At 54.8% G+C, this 6975-nt stretch overlaps 1 non-coding gene across 1 annotated transcript; it reads left to right on the top strand.

Annotated features, from left to right (window-relative positions):
* The first annotated feature begins 990 nt into the window (after positions 1-990).
* LOC116764846 lies at positions 991-1097 on the top strand. The gene has a single exon (XR_004353055.1). It is a non-coding gene; the product is annotated as a U6 spliceosomal RNA (small nuclear RNA).
* Positions 1098-6975: the final 5878 nt, after the last annotated feature.

Below are 6975 nucleotides of genomic sequence, written 5' to 3'. Positions count from 1 at the left end.
CGGGGGACGCAGATGTGCCCCCCTGGGAAACACTGGCCCGCCCTGTGGTCAGCACTGTGGCTGCAAGAGCCTGGCATGGGCACAGGGAGAGCTTTTGGGGCCACTGAGGCCCGGGTGGGAGTGAGGCCAGGAGACAGACTTCCCCTGTCGGCTCTCTGGGGCTCCCCTGCCTCTGCTTCTGTGGACGGGTTGGAGTTTCTGCACTTTCCGTAAACTTTGCCCTCTCGGCCCTCACCCCTAAAGGAGATCAGGCCTTTCTCTAAAAGTACACGCTGAAACACGCGGTGAAATTTGGCCACCCATTCTCAGAGATGCAACCTGGACCCACCCGCTTGACTGCTTCCCACCCCCCGCCCCGGCTCTCCCTCGCCCCGGAAAGAAGGGTCATAAAAAGAGGGATGGGGGCTGGGAAGGGGATTTCTGGGTCTCTAGGAGGGAAGCTTTTGCCCACAGTGAGAAGTAACCTGAGGGGGACCCTGCAGACGTGCCTGGCGGGGTCCTTGCACGTGGAGGGGGCCTCACCTGGCTGGGAGGGGGCCTCAGTTCTCTCCGATGGAGGCAGGGAGGCTGCAAGAGAAGAAAGGACATGAACGAAGTCTTAGGAAAGAGAGGGAGGCGTTCCGTGTGCATCCATGTGACCTCCAGGCCAGAGCAGAACACAAAGGCTGCAGGAATCCTCTAAAGGCTTTCATGGGACCAGGGACACAAAGCAGATTCCACAGTGCACAGGGGGAGTGCCCGTGTGGATCTCCAAGTGACTCACAACGTGTTTATTTTTCTTCCCTCAGATGATAATTACCTTGAAAAGCCTCCTCGGTCCTGGAGCTTCTGAACAGAGTAAATTAGGAGGAACGATATTCTTACCACAAAGAAATAGTGTAGAGGGAAGAAAACCAACCCTGACAGGGATCTTAGGGGAGTGTTTTCCTAACCACGGTTTTGTCCTCTCCCACTGCCAGATAAATCACAGCATCAAAAAGATCCCATTCAGTGCTCGCTTCGGCAGCACGTACACTAAAGTTGGAACGATACAGACTAGATTAGCACGGCCCCCGCGCAAGGATGACACGCAAATTCGTGAAGCGCTCCCTATTTTTAGGAGATGTGGGGATATATGTACATGTAGAGCTGATTCACTTTGTTATAAAGCAGAAACTAGCACACCATTGTAAAGCAATTATACTCCAATAAAGACGTTAAAAAAATATTCCATTCACTACACACGAAGAGCTTTATTTACTAGTTAATAAGATGCTCAGAGCGGCTGCAGAAAAAAATTTGATACCAAAGCTTAATTTATCCAGACCCTTTTGTTAAATCATAATAAAGGGTTTACAAGGAACAGATCTTGCTTGGAATGGGCTGGCCACCCTGGGGGGTGAGCGGCCGTCTCCGTGCACGTCGTCCTTCGGCCTTTCCGTTGGCACCTCCCGCCCTGGGAATGGATCCTGGGATTTATGGGATCCTGCATTCAATTCATTAATACCTTAGCTTTCTGTGAGCGACCACAGGTGGCTGAAGATGCCCAGTGGGGCCTGCTCGTGGAGGATGCGTGGTACATTTCACTAGTGAATTACCGAGGCACCTAGGGATGCTCCTTGCTGCGAACAAGCTTCTCCCGGGTGAGTTCTCTTGACTAGATTTGAGGCATCCCCTACCCACATGTCCACCCTTAAAACTGTCTACTCTTGTGGGCTGAGATTTTTTTCACTTTGAAAGGGACAGTCTAGGCCCATCCAGGCCAATGCATTAGCCACCACCTTAAGGGAACCCACATTGTTGCCCCTGCATGCAGCCGCCATACGGGGTCACATGGATGCAGCCCAGTCGTCTCAGAGTGGGGACCTGGCCCCTGAGCTGGGGCAGAGAGGAGCGTGGCCTCCGTCCGTCGGCATCACCCATGATGGATCCAGAAATGTGGTCCGTAAGGGCTGCTGGAAGGGGCAGCAGGAGGTTCGAACCAGGAAAGACCAGGCAGCCCTTGGAGAGAGGCAGCTCTTATCCGTATTTGCAGTTGGGGTGCAGTGTCCGGTGCAAAGCCAGGCTTCAGACCTGCCCGTCAGCGAGAAAGTGGCCCGAGGCCATAAGGAGAAGGGTGTAAGTTGGCGTCTGCTGAAACCCTGGGAAAAGGAGTTTAAAATCCGGCAGGAGAACCAGGGGTCCGGAAGGGGTCCGGACCAGCCGGCCATGGGAGCAGCCCTGGCTTCTGGTCTGTCCTTCCAGCCAGGGGACCAGATCTCGTGCCAGCTCTGCCTCTTGTGCTCTGTGGCCCTGGACGGCCACCTCACCTCACTGGCCTCTGTGTCCCCACCTGGAAAGTCCGCACCCTGGGCTCGCTGGCTGCCTGGGCCCCTCTGGCTCTCATCTCTCTCCCTGGTGGCCGTCCCTCATCCCTGTCAGAACCATGGTCCAGCAGACACAGCCTCACCCCAGCTCAAGTATTTCCGGAACACTCTGGCAGGGACTGTGCCTGAGTGGTCCACAGCGCCCGAGACTAAGCCCCCAATCCTGACTGCTCTGTTGCCTCACCTCTCACGGGGCTCCCTCTCTCCTCTGCAGGAAACCTTGGCCCTGGACCACACGGCCCGGCCGCTCTCCCCTCCCCATGCTGGGCTGGCAGGTGAGGAATTACTCATGTGACTAAAAACGGGAATGAGGGAACGCCCGCCCCCCGGCCCTGTCTAGAGTCTCCCGACCTGTCTTTCTCCTCACTCTTTTCTTTCCCGCAGGGCTGATGCTGGGGACAAGAAGCCCCCCGGAACTGACAGACTGTGGCCTTACTGGGGCCCCAGGGGCCTCCCCACCTGATGAGGTGCCCCAGGGTGTGGGATGCTGGCCTGGAGGGGACCTGAGCCCAGAGACCCACAGGTATGTTCTCTCGCGTGTACATTCAGACACGTATGAACTGAGGAGACCCGCAGGTAAATGCACGTATGTTCGGGGGAGGTCTGGAGAGCTCACAGTTCTGTATCTGAGACAAATCACCAAAGAGAAGCCCCGGCTCTGTGTCCCGGACAGCGTCCTGCGTGGACGCCCTGCAGACGCCCCAGCAGTCGTGAACTGGCTGAGTCTCGATGCTTCACGACCTCTAGCGGCAAGAGAACGACCGGCTGTCTCTCCAGGTTCTCTGGCTTCACATCCGCCTCATTTTCACCCGAGGCTCTCTTGTGTCCGCCGGCTCTCCAGTCTCACAGCCACTGTCGCCGGCCAGGCCTCCCCTACGCCCCCCGACACCTCGCAGGGCTCCCGATCTCCTCCACCCGCAGAGCACGCCCCGCCCTCGGCTCCCACACCAGAGAGGAAGCCGCAGCTGCTCCCGACCCGTCTGGCTGCGGACCTGCCTCGCGCGATGGGGGCTGTCTACCATCCTCCTCCCTGGGCGAAGAGGATCCAGGCGCTTCTGCAGAACTGAGGACGTGGCCAAGCGTGGGGTACGGCCCAGAGCCCCCGGAGGGTGGACGGTGTTATGAGACACGGGCTCTCTGTTACCTTTCTGAAACCTAAAGTTCTCAATTGCAAAATACTACCTACCGCGCCCTCTGGGCTCCCCCCACCGCCCTGGGTGGTAGTTAAGGGATGGGGCCTGCGGTCGGGACACTGTTGGTTTCCCATCTCATGCTCCTTGGGAAGAAGGTCAAGTCTGCACCTGGAAGAGAATTTCTCTCTCTCCCCCTCCCCCTCCCTCCCCGGCTTCTCTTTCTCTCTCTGGCTGCCCCCCCACACCTTGCCTCCTCTCTCTCCTGACGCCCGTCTCCCCTCCTTCTCCTGACGCCCACCGCCTAGTGTGCGGGGGAACGGTGTGGGGCCTGCTTGCCACGTGCAGCCCTTCTGTGACCACGAGGAGAGCCAGAGTTTGGTTGACACGCACGCTGAGGCTGGCGGAGCAGAGGAGCAGGAAGCAGAGTCAGGTCCATCCGTGGGGACATCTTTGAGCTGCTGTTCTTGACAAACCTGGGCCCGCTCTCCCTCTGAACCTGCCTCCTGTGAAAGGATAAACTTTTTTATTGTTCAGACCAGTTTGTTCAGACGAGTTTTCCTTTTAAAGCACAGATCTCATCGCTGCCGACCCAGCGTAGAACGTCCTCCGTCACCTTCAGGACACCGTACTGCCTCCTCAGCTCAGCTGGGGGGTGCGGGGAGAGACCCTGCCCACCCCTCCAAACTCACTGTCTTCCTGAAAACGTGCCCTCTCGTCCAACAACACGGAGCCTTTCAAAGTTCCCCAAGCTGTCCACCACGCCTCCATGCCGCCATGTGCTTCCCCTATCATCAATCCAACACATATTCTGCCTTTAGAATTCGTAGCTCTACCTTCTCCGAGCACCTCTTCCTGATTCCCTGGGTGCAGGACAGTGGAGGGATCGAAAGCACAGGCTGGGTTGGGAGAGTGGGGAGGACACTGCCAAGAACGGGGAGGACGTAAGGAGACAGAGGAAAGACAGAAAGAAACTGAATCTGGTCAGAGTGTAGGAGGCCCTAGATCAGGCCTCACCCGAAGGCAATGTACCGCCAGGCTTTAATTCCTGGGAGCTTTTACATTTCCTGTATCGTTTAGGTTAATTGAGTCGGATTTGTGTGTGTTTGTTTTCTTCGCCACCAAAAGAATTCCAAATGCTTTTCCAAAATTCCAGTCCTTATCGTGCCTTGTCATTGACTGACAGCTTTCAAGGGCAAGGGCCGAGGAGGATTTGGTTTTCCAGTCCCTGTACTAGAAGACACCCAAGACTAATTTGTTGAAGTTAAATAAGCTTCTCGGTGTTGCAAGTTTTGATTTACATATATATATATTTCAAAAATCCTGCCTATTAACATTGGTGGTTCAAGGAAATGCTGAATCCTAGTCAGGCACAAGATTGCTTCTTTCTTTTAAGAACAAAACTGAGTGTACGCTCAGCGTGTCATATTTAAGTTGCATTGAGGGCTCAGAATAAAAATATTAAAATTATACTCACTTTATCAAAGTGCCAATATTGGGATGTAAAATACATCATTCCCCAATGATCTGATTTTCTCCAGCAGGATCAAGGGTTACACATCTAATAGGATCACGTGTTTCCTTCTCTCAGCAGGACTAATCCCTCCCTGCCCACGAGCAAAGTCTTTCCAGACTAATTTGCAAACAGGGCTCTGTCCCCTCACCCGTGAGCGCCATGCCCAGTTTTCTGCACTCATGGTGGTGAAACCCTAGCCCAGGGAAAGAGTATGAAACTCTCTGGGAGGCAGGTTGAGACCTGGAGGGCTCTTGCAGGGCCCCAGCCGCTCTCCCCTTCCCTCTTCCTCCCCTGGTCCCGCTGAGTAAGTCACCAGCACAGACATGCCAACCTCGATCCCTGCTTGGAAACCACATGAAGAAAAAGACAGGAGCTCTTCCAAGAGGCTATGATTTTGGCAACCCTACCAGACAGTTATTTCGCTGGTGACTCAGCCTCACGAGCCTCCCGTAGCCCTCCCAGCGCTGAAGTGCCCCACCTGTGGGGCTGAGGGAAGAGGGCTGGCAGGTCAGGCTGCGGTCGACAGTGGGGACCATCTGACATGATCACTCTCTGGTTACAAGAGGGGAAGCCCAACTCAAGAAAAAGAAAAGAGGAACTTTTGGCTTGTGTGGCTAAAAAGGTGATGGGTTCAGGCATGGCTGGATCCAGATGCTCCAAGCCAACACTGGCAGCTGAGGAACTTGTCAGAAAAAACACTTCTCCTTCTCTGTAGTTTTGGCAAGTGCTCTGGTGCCCCTCATCGGCCTGGCGTGGGTACCTTGCCCTCCCTTGGCTGTGATCATGGTGGGCAGAGGGTGGTTGGGAGCTCTGTTGGTGGGGCCTGAGTCACTTGGTTGTCCCTGGTCGTCACGGGGGGTGTTCTTTTGGTCTTTCGCTGCAACCAAGGACCAAAAACCTTGAAGGTGGCTTCAAAGAACAGAAGCGTATGGTCTCACAGTCCGGAGGCTGGAAGTCTGGAATCAAGGTGTTGGCAGGGCCACGCTCCCTGAAACCCATAGGGAGAACCCTCCCTGCCTCTTTCCAGCTTCTGGAGGGTGGTTGCCACCACTGTGGGCGTGACATGGTTTACAGATGCATCAGTCAGTCCTACGTCTCCACGTGGCCTTCTCCCTGTGTTTCTTCACACAGCCTCCCCTGCCTGTCTGTGTCCACATTTCCCCTTCCTGTAATGACACCGTCATATTGGATAAGGCTGCCCTAACGACGTCCTCGCAACTCGATTACATCTGCAATGGCCCTATTTCCAAATAAGGCCACAGTTGGAGATACTGAGGGTTAGGACCTCAGCATGGCATTTGTGTGTGTGTTTGCGGGGGACAGGGTGTTTGGGGAACACCTCAACTTATAATGGCGGGGTGGGGGGAGCTAAAACAACTCTTGCCAATTTTTCCAAGTGTGAAATTGGTATAATAACAGCATCTTCTTCCTCAATCAATGTGAGGAACCCGTGAGGAGAGAAAATCCATCGCAAGTTAGGACCCCAGGGCCTGGTGCTCGGCGGACACACAGTTCTTGCTTTTATGATACTTTCTACCCTGGTGTCGAATCCTACATGCATTTAACTTGTGCAATCTCAACTCTGTGTGCTGAGAGAGAGGACAACTTATGTAAATGATAGGAACCAAGTAATAGGGGCTCTTCCACTCAAAGAGCAGACGACCTTGAGAGAGAGGGAACTTGGAGTTGAGATTTTCTGCTTCCTCAGACAGCCTGGGGCCCCAGCATGGCTCACAGGACGTGTCCTCCCACCCCACGCTGAGTCCACAGTGGGAAGGCGTCCTGTGTCCCCAACTGCACCTGAGCTGCGTCAGGCCCGAAGACCCACTCTGAGGGGCAGAGCGTCCTCTTGGGATGATGTAGGGCGTTCCAGGGGATCTGGGCTGGAGAAGCGCTCACCTTTCCTACTGCAAACCCTTGCCTGACACTCACTAGGAAAACCTACGTCCCTCCGTGTGGTTATTCTAACTTTTCTTTATCCAAC

This window comes from Phocoena sinus, chromosome 13, assembly GCF_008692025.1.
Source record: "Phocoena sinus isolate mPhoSin1 chromosome 13, mPhoSin1.pri, whole genome shotgun sequence".
Taxonomy (NCBI): Eukaryota; Metazoa; Chordata; class Mammalia; order Artiodactyla; family Phocoenidae; genus Phocoena; species Phocoena sinus.
This window is presented reverse-complemented; position numbering and strand designations above follow the sequence as displayed.